The sequence below is a fragment of the Felis catus genome, chromosome C1 (genome assembly GCF_018350175.1).
Source record: "Felis catus isolate Fca126 chromosome C1, F.catus_Fca126_mat1.0, whole genome shotgun sequence".
Lineage (NCBI taxonomy): Eukaryota > Metazoa > Chordata > Mammalia > Carnivora > Felidae > Felis > Felis catus.
This window is the reverse complement of record NC_058375.1, coordinates 40,924,252-40,943,407: the sequence shown is the minus strand read 5'-3', so window position 1 is coordinate 40,943,407 and position 19,156 is coordinate 40,924,252.

The following is a 19,156-nucleotide window of genomic DNA, read 5'->3' as shown; positions in this document are numbered from 1 at the left end:
AGTGCTCCAAGGTCCTATGTTTTTAATACATTTTGACAATCTCTGTCTTTTGATTGGGAGTTTAACCATTTACATTTAAACTAACTGCTGATAAGGAGGGATTTGCTTCTGTCATTGCATTCTTTTTTTCTACATGCCTATAGTGTCTTTGTCCCTCAATTTCCTGCATTCCTGTCTTCTTTTTTTGTGTAGTTGATTTTTTGCAATGTAGAGTTAAAATTCTTAATTTCTTTTTGTGTATAATCTATGGCTATTTGTGGTTACCATAGGGATTATATTTAACATTCTAAAGTTATAACAGTTTAAATTAATTTATAGCTGCTTAACTTAAATAACAAACAAAAACTCTGCTCCTTTACATTTCCATTTCTGTCCCTTTTGGTTATTGTGTCACAAAATTTCATCTTTATACATTGTATGCCTAAAACATAAACAATTTTTTAATGCATTGGTCTTCTTAATTATATAGAAAACTAGATTAGAGATACAAACCAAATTTACAGTAATAGTAGCTTTTACATGAATAGTTTTAATTTTTTAAATTTTTTTTAATGTTTATTTTTGACAGAGAGACACAGCATGAGTGGGGGAGGGGCAGAGAGAGAGGGAGACAGAATCCAAAGCAGGCTCCAGGCTCTGAGCTGTCAGCACAGAGCCCGACGCAGGGCTTGAACTCACAGACTGTGAGATCATGACCTGAGCCAAAGTCAGACGCTTAACTGACAGCCACCCAGGCGCCCCAATTTTTTTTTAATTTTTAAAGTTTATTTATTTTGAGAGAGAGCGAGCAAGCAGGGGAGGGGCAGAGAGAGAGGGAGAGAGAGAGAATCCAAGCAGGCTCCGCACTGTCAGCGCAGAGCCTGATGCAGGGCTCAAACTCAAGAACCATGAGATCATGACCTGAGCCAAAACCAAGAGTCAGATGCTTAACTAACTGAGCCACCCAGGCACCCTTCCATGAATATTTTTTTAAATCTTTAAATGCATTAGTCTCTTAAATTATGTAGAAAGCAAAAAGTTATATGCCATTGTTACAATAACAGTAGATTTTATACTTATCCATGTGTTTACCTTTATTGAGATCTTTATTTCTCCTTATAGCTTCAAGTTACTGACTGGTGTCCTTTCATTTTACCTTGCAGGATTACCTTGAGCATTTCTTGCAAGGCAGGTCTAGTGGTTATGAACTCTCTCAACTTTTATCTGGGAGTGTCTTGATTTCTCCCTCACTTTTGAAGGACAGTTTTGTCAGATATAGGATTATTGGTTGCCTTTTTTTCCTTTTAGCACTTTCCTTCTTTTTTCAAAGAATTTATTTATTTATTTTGAATGAGAGAATGGGGGGGCAGAGAGAGAGAGAGAGAGAGAGAGAGAGAGAGAGAATCCCAAGTAGGATCCCCACTGTCAGCACAGAGCCAGATTTGGGGCTCAATCTCACAAATCATGAGATCACAACCTGAGCCAAAATCCAGAGTTGGCTACTTAACTAACTAAGAAACCCAGGCACCCCTAGCACTTTGAATGTATTGGTCCACTGCCTTCTGGTCTCCAAAGTTTCTAATGAGAAATTTGCTAATAATTTCATTGAGGATCCCTTGTATGTGATGATTTGCCTATCTCTTGCTGCTTTCAAGTTTCACTCTTTGGGTTTGGCTTTTGAAAGTTTGATTATAATGTGTAATGGGTTCCTTTGAGTTCATCTTGGAGTTTGTTGAGATTCTTGACTATATTCATGTCTTTCCTCAAATTTGGGAAGTTTTCAGCCATTATTTATTTCAATATTCTTTCTGCCCCTTTGTCTCTGTCTTATCCTTCCGGACTTCCACAATGAGTATCAGTGTCCCACAGGTTCCCTGAGGCTCTGTTCATTTATTTTCAATCTTTTTTCTTTCTGTTCCTCAGCCTTGATAATTTCTATTGTCCTGTTTTCAAGTTCACTGATTGTTTCTTCTGTCTGCTCAATCAAATCTGCCTTTGAATCCCTCTAGTGAACTTTTCATTTCAATTACTGGTCTTTCAGCTTTGTAATTTTAGTTTCATTTTAGTTTTTTAATCTCGTTACTGATATTTCCATTTTGTTCATCCATCACTTTTTTTACTCTACACCTGTTCCTTTAGTTCTTTAAGCATCTTTAAGATAAGAGTTTTCACATCTTTGTCTAATATATTTGCTATTAAGTCTTTCAGGGACAGATTCTGTTAATTTACCTTTTTCCCTTTAATAGGCCATACTTTTCTATTTCTTTGTACACCTTGTGGGGTTTTTTTTATTGTTATTGAACATTGGACATTGAACTGAATAATGTGGTAATTCTGGCAATCAGATTCTCTCCTTTCCCCAGGGTTTGCTACTTTTTTGATTATTTTTGTCTGTGCTGTTTCTGTGCTGAAGATCAGCCTGACAAAGTAAGCTTAATGTCTTCTTAAGTTTTCGGGGGCATGCACAGTCACTTTGTGATTTTTCTCCATATATTCAATTATTTTTGGATGTACTTGTCTTTAATGTCTGGCTACTGAAAGGAAAAAAGGAAAACATGAGGGTGGGAAAAAAGGGCACTAGCCCTAATTTAATCTCCTGCAAGTCACTTCAGCTGGAGGGGGAGGGGCTTTCAACTCTTGGAGGAGATGTAACAACAATGGCTGCCAGGCTCTTTGTATGGTTGTGATCAGATGCAGCAATCAATACTCAGAGCACAAATCACCAATATTTGGAGGACAGCGTCCTTTTTACCCACCCTAGATCCCACAAGCTGCGCAAGCTGCTCCAGGAACACATGTACAGCTGCCTGCCATGTGTCTGGGGGTTGGGGGAAGATAGCTGCTACTGTGCTAAGAGCTGAAATTGACTAAAATTAACTACAATTTACCTGTCCAGACCTTATACTGCAAGTTGGAAACCTTCAACAGACTCCAGAGTTTCAAAATTAGTTACATCAGACAGATTCTGACGGTGCAATTGTTGTCTATGTGGGGAGACAGATTCATGGTGCTTCCTACTCTGCCATCTTCCCTCAAATTCTCTATTATGTTTTAACAGGATCATTTTGGCTGCTGTGCTGAGGATATACTGAAGGAGAGCAAGGGAGGAAGCATTGAACAGTTTATGCAGTTGTTTCAATAAGTAATCTAGGTGAAATATTCCCCAACAGGAGATTGGAAGGAAGAATAAGACAAAGGTCAGGGTAATTATTCCCCTGTAAGGTGATTACTTCCTTCAAGGTCACTTGGCTGTATCTGTTGCCTAATAGCTATTGTTCTTTTTAAGATACCTAATTCAGTGCCACTCTTTCCTTCGAAATTATAACTTCCTTTTTCTCTTTGGGGTAGTGATAGCCTGGCTACTATTAAATTCAGGGTTAATGAACTATCCCTCATGGTTTCCTTGTACCTGTATCTTACAAATATTCCTTTGTAAATAAACCTTCACTGAATTATCCTTTTTCAAATGTGCCATGTATTTACTGTTGAGACCCTAACTGGTACATGAATTCTTCAGTTTGAGACTCAATATCTTTAGTTCTAATTAATCAAGCTTGTGAATTAATGTTCACATATTCTATATTACTATTTTTTGAAAATCTATATGGTATATCAGTTACTGACAGATGTATGTTAAAATCTGTCATTATTACTGTCATACTCTATGTCTTTGAAAGCCAAGATTCTCAGTATGGAAGAGGGGAAATAAAGTAATATAGAAGACAGAAGAGATCATATGCAAACACTGTAGTATTAAATTTGAATTGGGAGTGTTAGTATGAATGTGTGAGGTATCATACAGATGTGTGTATGCATGTGTACATGTACATATATATGTGTATGAGTTAGTGTGTCCACTAAAAAAGAATAGAAAAATGACTAACCCAGCAATCTTAGCACTTATATTCCCAGACTGTAGTCTAGAATGAACATTTTCCATTAGAGCTTCTTAGAAAAATGGTTCTTAGACAAGCCTAGAACATCTTGTCATACTATATAGCAAGGAAGCTATCAAAGACTACTAGGATCAAATCAAAAGGACACATTATTAAACTTGAAGAAGTTCCCACTGGCCACATATGGAACAAATTGAATTTCAAGAAGGATAATAATTATAATAGATTGAAACTCATAGAATCCATGAGTTCAAACTGACAAAAAAAATTGATCATATTCAGAAATTGATAAGAAACAAATTTGTTACTTGAAGTCTGACCAAGGAAAATGTCAAGAATTTATCCTGTCTTTTCTACATGAACTATGTCATTTGGTACTCAAATAATAGACAAAGAGAAATATCACTTTAATGAAGTATTTCATCTAGTAAAAAATAAAGCTCAGCATTAGAATATCAGCATTTTGGAAGTCTCAGTAAATTAATAGCTGTAAGCATTTGACAGCAATGGTTGTTAAATCACAACTAGACATGATATGCCTCTTAACAAACAACCACAACATTTCCTATGGTCTTGCAAATGTGAATGAACCCTAATCTGTTCTAGCCACTGGATCTGACTATCAACTTGTAGGAAATAACAGGAATCAGAGGAACACAATGAATTGTTCCCAGTTTCAAGAATATTCACTTTATAGTTCATAAACTATATGTTCGTATATTACTCTTTTTAAAAAATTTTTATTTTGAGAAAGAGAGAATACGCATGCACACAGACACACACACACACACACACACACACACACACACACACACACACATGGTGGGGGCTGGCAGAGAGAGAGAGAGGGAGAGAGAGAATCTCAAGTAGGCTCCATGCTGCCAGCACAGCGCTAGATGTGGGGCTTAATTCCATGAACTGTGAGATCATGACCTGAGCCGAAATCAATGGTAGAACACTTAACCAACTGAGTCACCCAGGCGCTCCTCATGTATTACTCTTAATCAGTGTTTTATTTTACAATAAAAAAAGAATAAAAACCTCCCACCAAGCTTGGGAATTGCTTATTTTTTTTGTAGTTCTATTTTTGTCATGTATAAATGCATGCCATATATATATAAATGGTGAGAAATTATATTTATATGTATGACAATTCATATATGAATTTATATGTATGACAGTTTTTTAGGTACATGCAACAATTATTTAGAATTATTAAACTTTTAACTTTTGGTAAATTATGTTGTTATCCTTTATGTTGTTAATATTTTTTTCCTTGAGGGGCACCTGGGTGGCTCAGTAGGTTAAGCATCCAACTCTTGATTTCAGCTCAGGTTGTGATCAGTTTGTGAGATTAAGCCCTGTGTTGAGGTCCATGCTGTCAGCTTGGGATTCTCTCTCCTCTTTCTCAGCCTCTCTCCCCACTTTCCTCTCTTTCTCTCTTTCAAAATAAATAACCTTTAAAAAATATATTTTCCCTTGAAGCCTATATTTATATTAGTATAATGATACTAACTTTCTTGTGGTTAATATTTTCCTGGTATATCTTTGACCATCTATTTAGTTTTTAATCTTACTCTATTCTTTGGTTTTACATTTGTCTCTAGTAAACCAGATATTGCTAGATTTTTTTTCACCCAGTGTATCAGTGTTTGTCTTCTACCTGAGCTTTTATATACCTTAATGTACTCCAATTATTGATATACTTGGATTTGTCTTATTATCGTACTTTATGTTATCTCTTATTCCGTTTTTTCTTTTTTCTGTTTTCTTTGCAACTTCTGAATTTTTTTCATTTTACTTTTTTACCCACTACTATTTCAGAAAGTCTCTCTAATGTATTAGTAGTTACCTTTTATATTTTTATGTTTATACTTAACATATCAAAGATGAAAATTAGGAGCTCCTGGGTGGCTCAGTTGGTTAAGCATTGAACACTTGATTTTGGGTCAGGTCATGATCTCACATTTTCTGAGATCGAGCCTTGCATGGAGCTCTGTGCTGACAGCATGGAGCCTTACTGAGATTCTCTCTCTCTCTCTGCCCCTTCTCTGCTCATGCTCTCTTGCTCTCTCTCAAAATAAATAAATAAACTTTAAAAAAAGATGAAAATGATTTAATATGTTTATCCTTTTCCAAATAACATAGAGAGTCTGAATACTTCAATTAATTAATTATTTTTGCCGTTATCATTATTTAATCTAAATATTTGAGTGAAAGACATTTGATTTTATTCCATTAGTAATACAAACATAAAGACAAAATACAAACAAGCTTTTTTGGAAAAACTGAGTCAGTACAATAATTTAGATCAAACCTTCCTGACTTAATGTTATTTTTTCATGTACTTCTGCTTTTTTAAACCCTCATGATATTGTTATTATTGTTAAAAATGTTTACCAACACCATTTGTCAAAGAGACTGTCTTTTTTTTCATTAAGTTTTCTTTCCTGCTTTGTTGAAGATTAATTGCCCATTACTTGTGGGTTCATTTCTGTTTTCTAATTTGTTTCATTGATCCATGTATCTGTTTTTGTGCCAGTATCATGCTGTCTTGATCACCACAGCTTTGTAATATAACTGAACAGCAGCATGCAAAAAAATGAAATTGGACCACTTTCTTACACCATATACAAAAATAAATTCACAATGGATTAACAACCTAATCCTAAATGTGAGACAGGAAACCATTAAAATCCAGGAGGAGAACATAGGCAGTAACCTCTCTGACATCGGCCATAGCAACTTCCTACTAGAGGTGTCTCCTGAGGCAAGGGAAACAAAAGCAAAAATAAACTATTGGGACTTCATCAAGATAAAATGCTTTTGTACAGCAAAAGAAACAATCAACAAAACTAAAAGGCAACCTTTGGAATGAGAGAAGAAATTTGGAATAACATATCTGATAAAGGGTTAGTATCCAAAATATACAAATAACTTAAAACTCAATACCCAAAAAACAAACCATCCTGTTAAAAAATGGGCAGAAGACATGAACAAACATTTCTCCAAGGAAGACATCCACATGGCCAACAAACACATGAAAAGATGCTCAGCACCACTCATTATCAGGGAAATATAAATCAAAACTACAATGAGATATTACCTCACACCTGTCAGAATGGCTAAAATTAACAACACAGGAAATGACAGGATTGGCAAGGATACAGAAGAAGGGGGACACTCTTATACTGTTGGTGGAAATGCAAACTGGTACAGCCACTCTGGAAAACAGTTAAAAATAGAACTACCCTATGACCCAGCAATTACACTGCTAGGTATTTACCCAAAGGATACAAAAATACTAATTCGAATGGATAGTGCACCCCAATGTTTGTAGCAGCATTTTCAACAATAGTCAAATTATGGAAAAAGTCCAAATGTCCATCGACTGATGAGTGGATAAAGAAGATGTGGTATATAAATACAATGGAATATTACTCAGCCATCAAAAAGAATGAAATCTTGCCATTTGCAGTGACATGGTTGGAGTTGGAGAATATTATGCAAAGCAAAATAAGTTATTCAAACAAAGACAAATACCATGATTTCACTCCTGGAATTTAAGAAACAAAACAAATGGACATAGTGGGGGGAAAGAGAGCAAAACCAAGAAATAGACTCTTAACTATAGAGAACACACTGAGGGTTACTGGAGGGGAGGCAGGTGGGAGAGGGGGATGGGTTAAATAGGTGATGGGTATTAAGGAGGGCCCTTGTGATGAGCACTGGATGTTAATATGTAAGTGATGAGTTACTAAATTCTACACCTGAAACTAACATTACATTGCATGTTAACTAAAAACTTGGAAAGAATAAAAAATCAATATTTGGCTAGAATTACCTTTTTGGATAAGAATTGCTTATTGTTCTTTTTAGGTTTAGGATTATTTATCCCTTGCATATTCATCTCACATTTCACAGAACTTCTATCTGTGATTACTTCCTACTTGAAAATTTTCTTTCAGAATTTTTTTTTACTGGAGACCTGTTTGTAACAAATTCTTTCAATTATTGTATGTTTAAAATTATCTTTAGTTCAGATTTGTTCTTAAGTGATATTTTCAACAAAATGGCAATTTTGGTTGAAGCTTACTCTCTGTATTCTCATTCAGCTTTTATTGCTAGTGTTAATAAGTCAGCTATCAGTCTGATAGCATTCTTTTCATAGGCATATGTTTTTTTCTCTCTGGCTAATTTTTAAGATTTTCTTGGTCTTATATTCTATTTCACTATAAGATATGAAAGTAAAGATTTTCTATTGATAGTACTTGGTGTGTATTGGGATTCCTGAACTTGTAGGTTCGTGTCTTTTATAAGTTCTGAATAATTCTAAGGCATTATTTTTTAAAATATTGCTGCTTCTCCACTCACTCTATCCTCTCCTTCTAACACTAATTAGTCCCTTTCTAATCTATCCTCCATGTGTCTTAATCACTATCATTTTTTCCTGTAGTAAGTGTAAAATAATTCCCTGAAATTCATCTTTCTAATCTTCATTTTGAGTATAACATTTCCATTTCTAGGAATTCAGGTTTTTTCCATATTATGTTTGTTGTTTTAAAAAAATAATCTCTTGGGGCGCCTGGGTGGCTCAGTCGGTTGGGCGCCCAACTTCAGCTCAGGTCACGATCTCACGGTCCGTGGGTTCAAGCCCCGCGTCGGGCTCTGGGCTGATGATGGCCCAGAGCCTGGAGCCTGCTTCGGAATCCGTGTCTCCCTCTCTCTCTGACCCTCCCCCGTTCATGCTCTTTCTCTGTCTCAAAAATAAATAAACGTTAAAAAAAAATTAAAAAAAAAAAACTCTTTCTCAGCTATCTTCTTGATTCCTTCTTTTTAAAAAATATATTGGGCATGGATGTTTTATGTTATGTTTGTAATGATTCTGAAGTCTGTGGATCTGATTCTGCTACCTGTTTTTATGCTGGCTCTTATAAATGATATTTTGTTTCCTTGGGTGTTTTATGTTTCTTTGTTTTTTTCTGATAAGGTTATATATTTTTGAATTTTATCCATGAGAATTCTTTGAGGGCATTCCAAGGAATGTGTATTTACTTTGGTGAGACATGCAGCAGTAGTAACAGATGGGAATGCCTTATTTATTTAACTTATTCTTGTATTTTGCTTTGAAATAATATTAACTTACAAAAAGACTGCAAGCACAGTACAAAGAACTCCTAGAAATCCCACTAAAGCTTTACTGACTGTCCCAGTAATGTCTTTTATAGCAAAAGGATTCTTGTGGTCAGGTTTCTTTTATTCTCTTTCAATATAGAAGAGTTCCTTAGTCCTTCTTTACTTTCAGGATCTCAACAGTTTTGAACATTGCAGGAGACTTATTTTGTAGAATGTCTTTTTACATGTTCCTGATGTTTCTTTATAATTAGATTTCTTTATAATTAGATTTGGGTTATGCGTTTTTGGCAGGAACATAAAAAAATCATTCTTGGATTTTTAAATTACCTCCCATTAGGTAGTACACAATGCTGGTTTGTTCCATTATTGGCGATGGTAACTAATATCATTTGAATTAGGGATCATGTTTTTTACCATTATGATTAATAAGTAGTTTCTCAGAGATATTTTGAGTACCTTTCAGCTTCAGGTCCACATTTCATTACCTGCTCTGTAAGATGGAACTTGAGCCTGTAAACATTTCTCTTTTGCCTGATGATACAATGTTAATCTTTGTCAGGACAGGGTGCTGGAGGACACTAAAGAAAAAAAAACTGGTTTTTCTTCCTGGTTTTAGTATGCTTTCCTCAGCAGTCTTCTGTAGTAAGTAGCTTCTGCAGTGTGTGGTAGCCACTGCATGTAGTGACCATCAGCATTTGATATCTTACCATTAATGGCTTCCCTTGGCCCCCTAGAAGGCAACTTTCTGCACAGTGTGAGTTCTACCACTGAGGCACTTTCCTAAATGACTCCCCCTGGTACCTCAGTGGGCCACAGCTGCACCCTTTCCAAAGAGGGCTAGATCAGAGCATGGATGGAGAGCTTTTTCAGATTTGCTCCTTCTGCTTAGTCCTGGAGGTAGTTCTGCTCCCTGTATCTACTCTTCTAGTAATCTTTAGAGTTCTGTCTTGCTTTTGTTAGTTAATTCCTTGTTAGGAGGAGCCAAGATGGTGGAACAGCATGGAAGATTTTGTGTGTCTCATGTCCCTGAAATACAGCCAGACCAACACTAAACCATCCTACACACCTAGAAAACTGATTGGAGGATTAACACAACAATCTGCACAACCTGAACCACAGAATTCAGCAGGTACGCGGCTCAGAGAGGTGAATTTGGGGAGTGAGAAGCTGCGAAAGGTAGGGAACCACTTTTGAGGGTGGAGAGAAGATGGAGACTGGGGAGGGGAGGAGAATACGGGAAAAGCACCCCTCCCCAAAAGCAGCTAGAGGGAAAGTGGAAAATTGGAAACAGCCACAGGGACTAAACTAAAAAGGGAGAAATGAGAAAGGGAAGGTTTAAATTCCATTAAGACTGTCAACAAAGGGAGTGCAAAGGCTGCAACTCCGCAGCTCAATACCTGGCAGTGCTCTGGAGGGAAGGGCAAATCCCTAGGAACAGAGTGGGGTCCGGGAGGCTCTTGGGCCACATGGGGAAAAGAAGTTCCACTGCTGGAAGGACATTTGGTAGAGACCGTTGAAGCCACCTGGTCCCAGCAGACCCCGGAAGGCGGCCACATTTGCTGGTGCTGAGGCAAGGTCATTAAGGGTGAAGCCGCATGCCAGAGGTGTGTTGTGATTTTCCATAACCCCTGAAATGGTGCTGCTACACTGTCTCACAAACTTTTTCTGGGGTGGGCTGGCACCTCACCACAGTCTCCGGGCACCGGGAGCAGCAGGGTCCAGCGGACGTTCCTGGGTACAGCCAACATTTGGCCATTGCTCATTCATCCATAGCTCAGTGAGACCCTCCCGCAGGGGCACAGAACGGGTCAAAGCCGCAGTCCTTTGGAAGTAAGGGGCCAGGCAAAACAGCTGCATCTGAGACAAAACTTGCAAGAGAGGTACTGCCTGGGGCCTGGTCACAGAGAGTGAAAAAGCAGGGAGTGGACAAGAGCTGAAGACAGAGGACGGGTGCGCAGTTGCTGATCCTGGAGAACAAACTGGGTAGCTGGGTGGGACCATTTAAATGCTCCCGCACATGCGCATATGCACCTACGAGCGCCACAACAATCCACCCCAGTAGGCTAGCAGCGCCATCTAGTGGAGACCGAAGCTGTTGCACTGAGCCCCACAACTGGACCAACTTCATTCTTCAAGAATACAAGTCTCACCACCGGTTAATTTATGGACTATAAAGAGCTATATAGACTGATTTCTAGGGGAAAATGAAGCAATTTCAGTCCTACTTCAATCAGTTAGCAGGTTCATCTATTCAATTTTCTTCTTTTTTTTCTTTTTTGTTTTTCTCTTTTACAATTCTTCTCTTTTTCTTGAATACAGAAAGAGAAAAAAATTCATTTTTATTTTAAATTTTTATTAAAAATATTTTTCTTTAATTTTTATTACTATATTTTTTACTTTTGTGTAAATTTTTTCAAATTCTACTTACTTCCATCATTTTATTTTAGTCTTCAGTGTATTCACCTTTTCAAATTTTCAAACAATTTCCTTTCTTTTCTCTTTTTCATTTCTTTTTTTTCTTGAATGCAGAAAGAGAAAAACTTCATTTTTACTTTCAAATTCTATTAAAAATATTTTTATTTACTTTTTAATTACTATATTTTTTCTTTTATGTAATTTTTTTCATTCTATTTTACTTCAATCATTTTATTTAAGTCTACTATAGTGTATTCACTTTTTCAAATTTTCAAACGATTTCTCTTTTTCCTTTTTTATCATTTTTCTCTTTTCATTTCTTTCCTTTTTTCTTAAATACAGAAAAAGAAAAAAATCGTATTTATTTTTAATTTTCATTAAAAATATTTTCCATTAATTTTTTTTCTATTATATTATTTACTTTTGGGTATATTTTTTCAAATTCTATTTTACCCCATCATCTCATTTTAGTCTACATCACTATATTCATTTTTCATGTTCTCAAATGATTTCCTTTTTTTTCCCTCCCTTCCCCTTTTTGTCCCTATAATCTGTCAAACCGCTTTCAACACCCAGACCAAAACACACCTAGGATTTGGCATCACTATTAGATTTGTGTGTGTGTGTCTGTGTGTTTTTAATTTTTAATTTTAATATTTCTTTTAATTTTAAGTTTATTAACTTTAATTTTTCTACTTCATTAATTCCTTATCTCCCTTCAAAATAACAAAACGAAGGAATTCACCAAAAAGAAAAAGCACAAAGAAAGGACAGCCATGGATTTAACTAACACAGATACAAGCAAGATGTTTGAACCAGAATTTAGAATCATGATAATAAGAATACTAGAAAATAGATTATAATCCCTTTCTGCAGAGATAAAATAAGTAAAAAATAGCCAGAATGAAATTAAAAATGCTATAACTGAGATGCAATCACGGATTGATGCAGCGGTGCAAGGATAGACAAGGCAGAACAAAGAATTAGCAATATAGAGGACAAACTTATAGAGAATAATGAAGCAGAAAAAAAGAGGGAGATTAAGGCAAAAGAGCACAATTTAAGAATTAGAGAAATCAATGACTCATTAAAAAGGAACAACATCAGAATCATAGGGGTCCCAGAAGAGGAAGAGAGAGAAATAGGGGTACAAGGGTTACATGAGCAAATTATAGCGGGAAACTTTCCTAACCTGGGGAAAGACACAGACATCAAAATCCAGGAAGCACAGAGGACCCCCATAGATTCAACAAAAACCGACTATCAACAAGGCATATCATAGTCAAATTCACAAACTACTCAGGCAAGGAGAGAATCATGAAAGCAGCAAGGGAAAAAAAGTCCCTAACATACAAGGGAAGACAGATCAGGTTTGCAGCAGACCTATCCACAGAAACTTGGCAGGCCAGAAAGGAGTGGTGGGATATATTCAATGTGCTGATTCAGAAAAATATGCAGCCAAGAATTCTTTATCCAGCAAGGCTGTCATTCAAAATGGAAGGAGAGATTAAAAGATTCCCAGACAAACCAAAATTAAAGGAGTTTGTGACCACTAAACCAGCTCTGCATGAAATTTTAAGGGGGACTCTCTGAGGAGAGAAAAGATGAAAATATATATACAGAATAAATGAATACCAACAGCAACAAGGATTAGAAAGGACCAGAGAATACCACCAGAAACTCCAACTCAATAACCATCATAATGGCCATCAATTCATATCTTTCAATACTCACTCTAAACGTCAATGGACTCAATGCTCCAATCAAAAGACATAGGGTAATAGAATGGATAAGAAAACAAGATCCATCTATATGCTGTTTACAAGACACCCACTTTATTTTAAAAAATTTTTTCTTCAACGTTTTTATTTATTTTTGGGACAGAGAGAGACAGAGCATGAACGGGGGAGGGGCAGAGAGAGAGGGAGACACAGAATCGGAAACAGGCTCCAGGCTCCGAGCCATCAGCCCAGAGCCTGACGCGGGGCTCGAACTCACGGACCGCGAGATCGTGACCTGGCTGAAGTCGGACGCTTAACCGACTGCGCCACCCAGGCACCCCAAGACACCCACTTTAGACCTAAAAACACATTCATATTGAAAGTAAGGGAATGGAGAACTACCTATCATGCTAATGGTCAATGAAAGAAAGCCGGAGTAGCCATACTTATATCAGACAATCCAGACTTTAAAATAAAGACTGTATCAGGACATGCAGAAGGGCATTATATCATAATCAAGGGGTCTATAGACCAAGAATACCTAACAATTGTAAACATTTATGCGTCAAATGTGGCAGCACCCAAATATATAAATCAATTAATCACAAACATAAAGAAACTCATTGATAGTAATACCATAATAGTAGGAGACTTCAACACCCCACTCACAGCAATGGACAGATCATCTAATCAAAAAATCAAAAGAAGGAAACAAGGAAACAATGGCTTTGAATGACACATTGGACCAGATGGACTTAACAGATATATTCAGAACATTTCAGCCTAAAGCAGCAGAATATACATTCTTCTCCAGTGCACATGGAACGTTCTCCAGAAGAGACCATATACTGGGACACAAATCACCCCTAAGTAAGTACAAAAAGATCAAGATCATATCGTGCATATTTTCAGACCACAATGCTATGAAGCTCGAAATCAACCACAAGAAAAAAATTGGATAGGTAACAAATACTTGGAGACTGAAGAACATCCTACTAAAGAATGAATGGGCTAACTAAGCAGTTAAAGAGGAAATTAAAAAGTATATGGAAGCCAATGAAAATGGTAACACCACAACCCAAAACCTCTGGGATGCAGCAAATGCGGTCATAAGAGGAAAGTATATAGCAATCCAGGCCTTCCTAAACAAGGAAGAAAGATCTCAGATACACAACCTAAACTTATGTCCTAAGGAGCTGGAAAAAGAACAAATAAAACCCAAGACCAGCAGAAGACAGGAAATAATAAAGATGAGAGCAGAAATTAATGCTATCGAAACCAAAAACACAGTAGAACAGATCAATGAAACCAGAAGCTGGTTCTTTGAAAGAATTAACAAAATTGATAAACTCCTAGCCAGTTACATCAAGAAGAAAAAGGAAAGGACCCAAATAAATAAAAGCAAGAATCAAACAGGAGAGCTCACAACCAACACAACAAAAAATAAAAACAATAATAAGAGAATATTATGAGCAATTATATGCCAATAAAATGAGTAAACTGAAAGAAATGGACAAATTCCTAGAAACATACATACTACAAAAACTGAAACAGGAAGAAATAGAAAATTTGAACAGACCAATAACCAGTAAGGAAATTGAATTAGTAATCAAAACTCTGCCAAAAAACAAGAGCCCAGGGCCAGATGGCTTTCCAGGGGAATTCTACCAAACATTTAAAGAAGAGTTAACACCTATTCTCTTGAAACTGTTCCAAAAAATAGAAATGGAAGGAAAACTTCCAAACTCTTTCTATGAAGCCAGCATTACCTTGATTCCAAAACCAAACAGAGACCCCACTAAAAGGGGAACTATAGACCAATTTCCCTGATGAACAGGGATGCAAAAATCCTCAACAAGGTATTAACCAACCAGATCCAACAATACATTAATAATTATTCACATGACCAAGTGGGATTTATACCTGGGATGCAGGTCTGGTTCAATATCTGCAAAACAATTAACATGATTCATCACATCAATAAAAGAAAGGACAAGGACCATATGATCATATCAATAGATGCAGAGAAAGCATTTGACAGACTACAGCATCCTTTCTTGATAAAAACCCTCAAGAAAGTAGGGATCGAAGGAGCATACCTCGAGGTCATATAAGCCATATATGAATGAGTCAACGCTAATATCATCCACAATGGAGAAAAACTGAGAGCTTTCCCTCTGAGGTGAGGAACAAGACAGGGATGTCCACTCTCACCACTGTTATTCCACATAGTATTGGAGGGCTTAGCCTCTGCAATCAGACAACACAAAGAAGTAAAAGGCATCCAAATTGGCCAGGAGGAGGTCAAACTTTCGCTCTTCGCAGATATGATCCTCTATATGGAAAACCCAAAGATTCCACCAAAAAACTGCTAGAACTGATCCATGAATTCTGCAAAGTTGCAGGATATAAAATCGATGCACAGAAATTGGTTGCATTCCTATACACCAACAATGAAGCAACAGAAAGAGAAATCAAGGAATCGATCCCATTCACAATTGCACCAAAAACCATAAAGTACCTGGGAATACATTTAACCAAAGAGGTGAAAAATCTATACACCACTGAAAACTATAGGAAGCTTATGAAAGAAATTGAAGACGTCACAAAAAAATGGAAAAAGATTCCATGCTCCTGGATAGGAAGAACAAATAGTGTTAAAATGTCGATACTACCCAAAACAATCTACACATTCAATGCAATCCCTATCAAAGCAACACCAGCATTCTTCACAGAACTAGAACAAATAATCCTAAACTTTGTATGGAACCAGAAAAGACCCCAAATAGCCAAAGCAATCTTGAAGAAGAAAACCAAAGCAGGAGGCATCACAATCCCGGACTTCAAGCTATACTACAAAGCTGTAATCATCAAGACAGTATGGTACTGGCACAAGAACAGACACTCAGATCAATGGAACAGAATAGAGAACCCAGAAATGGACCCACAAACGTATGGCCAACTAATCTTTGACAAAGCAGGAAAGAATATCCAATGGAATGAAGACAGTCTTTTCAGCAAGTGGTGCTGGGAAAACTGGACAGTGACATGCAGAAGAATGAACCTGGACCACTTTCTTACACCATACACAAAAATAAGCTCAAAACGGATGAAATACCTAATGTAAGACAAGAAGCCATCAAAATCCTCAAGGAGAAAGCAGGCAAAAACCTCTTTGATCTTGCCCACAGCAACTTCTTACTCAACATGTCTCCGGAGGCAAGGGAAACAAAAGCAAAAATGAACTACTGGGACCTCATCAAAATAAAAAGCTTTTGCACAGTGAAGGAAACAATCAACAAAATTAAAAGGCAACCAACAGAAATGGGAAGATATTTTCAAATGACATATCAGATAAAGGGTTACTATCCAAAATCTATAAAGAACTTAGCAAACTCCGCCCCCAAAAAACAAATAATCCAGTGAAGGAATGGGCAAAAGACATGAATAGACACTTTTCCAAGGAAGACATCCAGATGGCCAACCGACACATGAAAAAATGCTCAACATCACTCCTCATCAGGGAAATACAAATCAAAACCACAATGAGATACCACCTCACACCTGTCAGAATGGCTAACATTAACAACTCAGGCAACAAAGATGTTGGCGAGGATGCAGAAAAAGAGGATATCTTTTGCATTGTTGGCAGGAATGCAAGCTGGTGTAGCCACTCTGGAAAACAGTACGGAGGTTCCTCAAAAAAACTCAAAATAGAACTACCCTACCACCCAGAAATTGCACTACTAGGCATTTATCCAAGAGATACAGTTGTGCTGTTTTGAAGGGACACATGCACCCCCATGTTTATAGCAGCACTATCAACAATAACCAAACTATGGAAAGAGCCCAAATATCCATCAGTGGATGAATGGATAAAGATGTGAGATATATATATATATATAATACACACACACACACACACACACACACACACACACACACACAATGGAGTATTACTAGGCAACCAAAAAGAATGAAATCTTGCCATTTACAACTACGTGGATGGAACTGGAAGGTATTATGCTAAGCGAAATTAGTCAGTCAGAGAAAAATAAATATATGACTTCACTCATATGAGGACTTTAACACACAGAAGAAATGAATATAAGGGAAGGGAAGCAAAAATAATATAAAAACAGGGAGTGAAACAAAACATAAGAAACTCTTAAATATGGGGAGCAAACAGTGGGTTACTAGAGGGTTTGTGGGAGGGGGGATGGGTTAAATGGGTAAGGGGTACTAAGAAATCTACTCCTGAAATCATTGTTGCACTATATGCTAACTAAATTGGATGTAAGTGTTAAAAAATAAAAAATTAAATTAAAAAATAATAATAATTCCTTGTTACAATTTGTGATCCTTTATACTTAACTTCCTCTGTTCAAATTATTGTGTCGTTTATTTCTGCTAAGTGGACCCCAATTAATCCAGATTTAGTACAGGGAGTGGTCCCAAAAGATAGACCAGAAAAGACTGAATTTGGGACTTTGTTTAATCATGCCCTTGGGCTTGAATGCAGTGCTGAGATCCTTGCCAATAGGAAGTGGGATGCTAGTAGCTCATGTCATGAAATATCACCACAAATAATCATGCTAATACCTGCAGATAATTGTCAACAAGTAACAACTGAAACGACTCACTTGTGAGCCCAAGTGACTACTGCATTTGAACATTATGACAATGATGACTAAAAGAATTAGTATGGAATGTATTCTACTGAGTGAATTGAGTATTTACAGAAAGTAAATGACAAGTTCAAATCTTTTTCTCTCAGCTAAAGTCATGACCTAAGAACAAAAGAGTGGCCTTGACAATCATAATGTCTTATGTCTTATGGTCACAGAACTGATAGTGCTAGAAAGAAAATATAAAATTTAATTGCATATATTGTTGAATACCACTGTCAGTTGAATTCATAGTTCCACCAAGTTCCTGAGGAAAACTTAGAAAATTGATTCATATATTAGTCTGTTCAGGCTGCTATAACAAAATATCACAGACTGAGTAGTTTATAAAAAAAAACAGAAATTTTAAGATTGTTTGTTCTATCTCTGAAGAATGCAGGTATTAATTTGATAGGGATTGCATTGAATGTATACATTGCTTTGGGTAGTATCGTAATTTTTTAAAAGTTTTTTAAATGTTTATTTATTTTTGAGACAGACAGAGCACGAGCAGGGGAGGGGCAGAGAAAGAGACACAGAATCTGAAGCAGGCTTCAGGCTCTGAGACATCAGCACAGAGCCCGACGTGGGGCTCGAACTCATGAAGCAAGAGATCATGACCTGAGCTGAAGTTGGACGCTTAACTGACTGAGCCACACAGGCGCCCAGGTAGTATCGACATTTCAACAATATTTGCTCTTCCAGTCAGTGAGTATGGAACATTTTTCCATTTCTTTGTGTTCTTCAATTCATTTCTTTAGCTTTCTCTAGTTTTCAATGTACAGATCTTTGACCTCTTTGGTTAGGTTTATTTCTAGGGATTTTGTAGGTTTTGGTGAAATTATAAATGGGATCGATTCTTTGATTTCTCTTCATTATTGAATGAATGCTGCTTCGTTATTGATGTATAGAAATGTAACTGATTTCTGTACACTGATTTTATATCCTGCAACTTTGCTGAATTCACATATCAGTTCTAGCAGTTTTTTGGTAGTCTTTTGGGTTTTCCACGTAGAGTATCATGTCGTCTGCAAAGAGTGAAAGTTTGACTTCTTCCTTGCCAATTTGGATGCCTTTTATTTCCTTTTGTTGTCTGATTGCTGAGGTTAGGACTTCCAGTACTATGTTGAACAACAATGGTGAGAGTGGACATCCCTGTTGTGTTCCTGACCTTAGGGGGAAAGCTCTCAGTTTTTCCCCATTGAGGATGATATAACTGTGGACCTTCCATATATGGCCTTTATGATAAGGTATGTTCTTTCTATCCCTACTTTCTTGAGTGTTTTTATCAAGAAAAGGTGCTTAAAAATAGACACATAGATCAATGGAATAGAATAGAGAA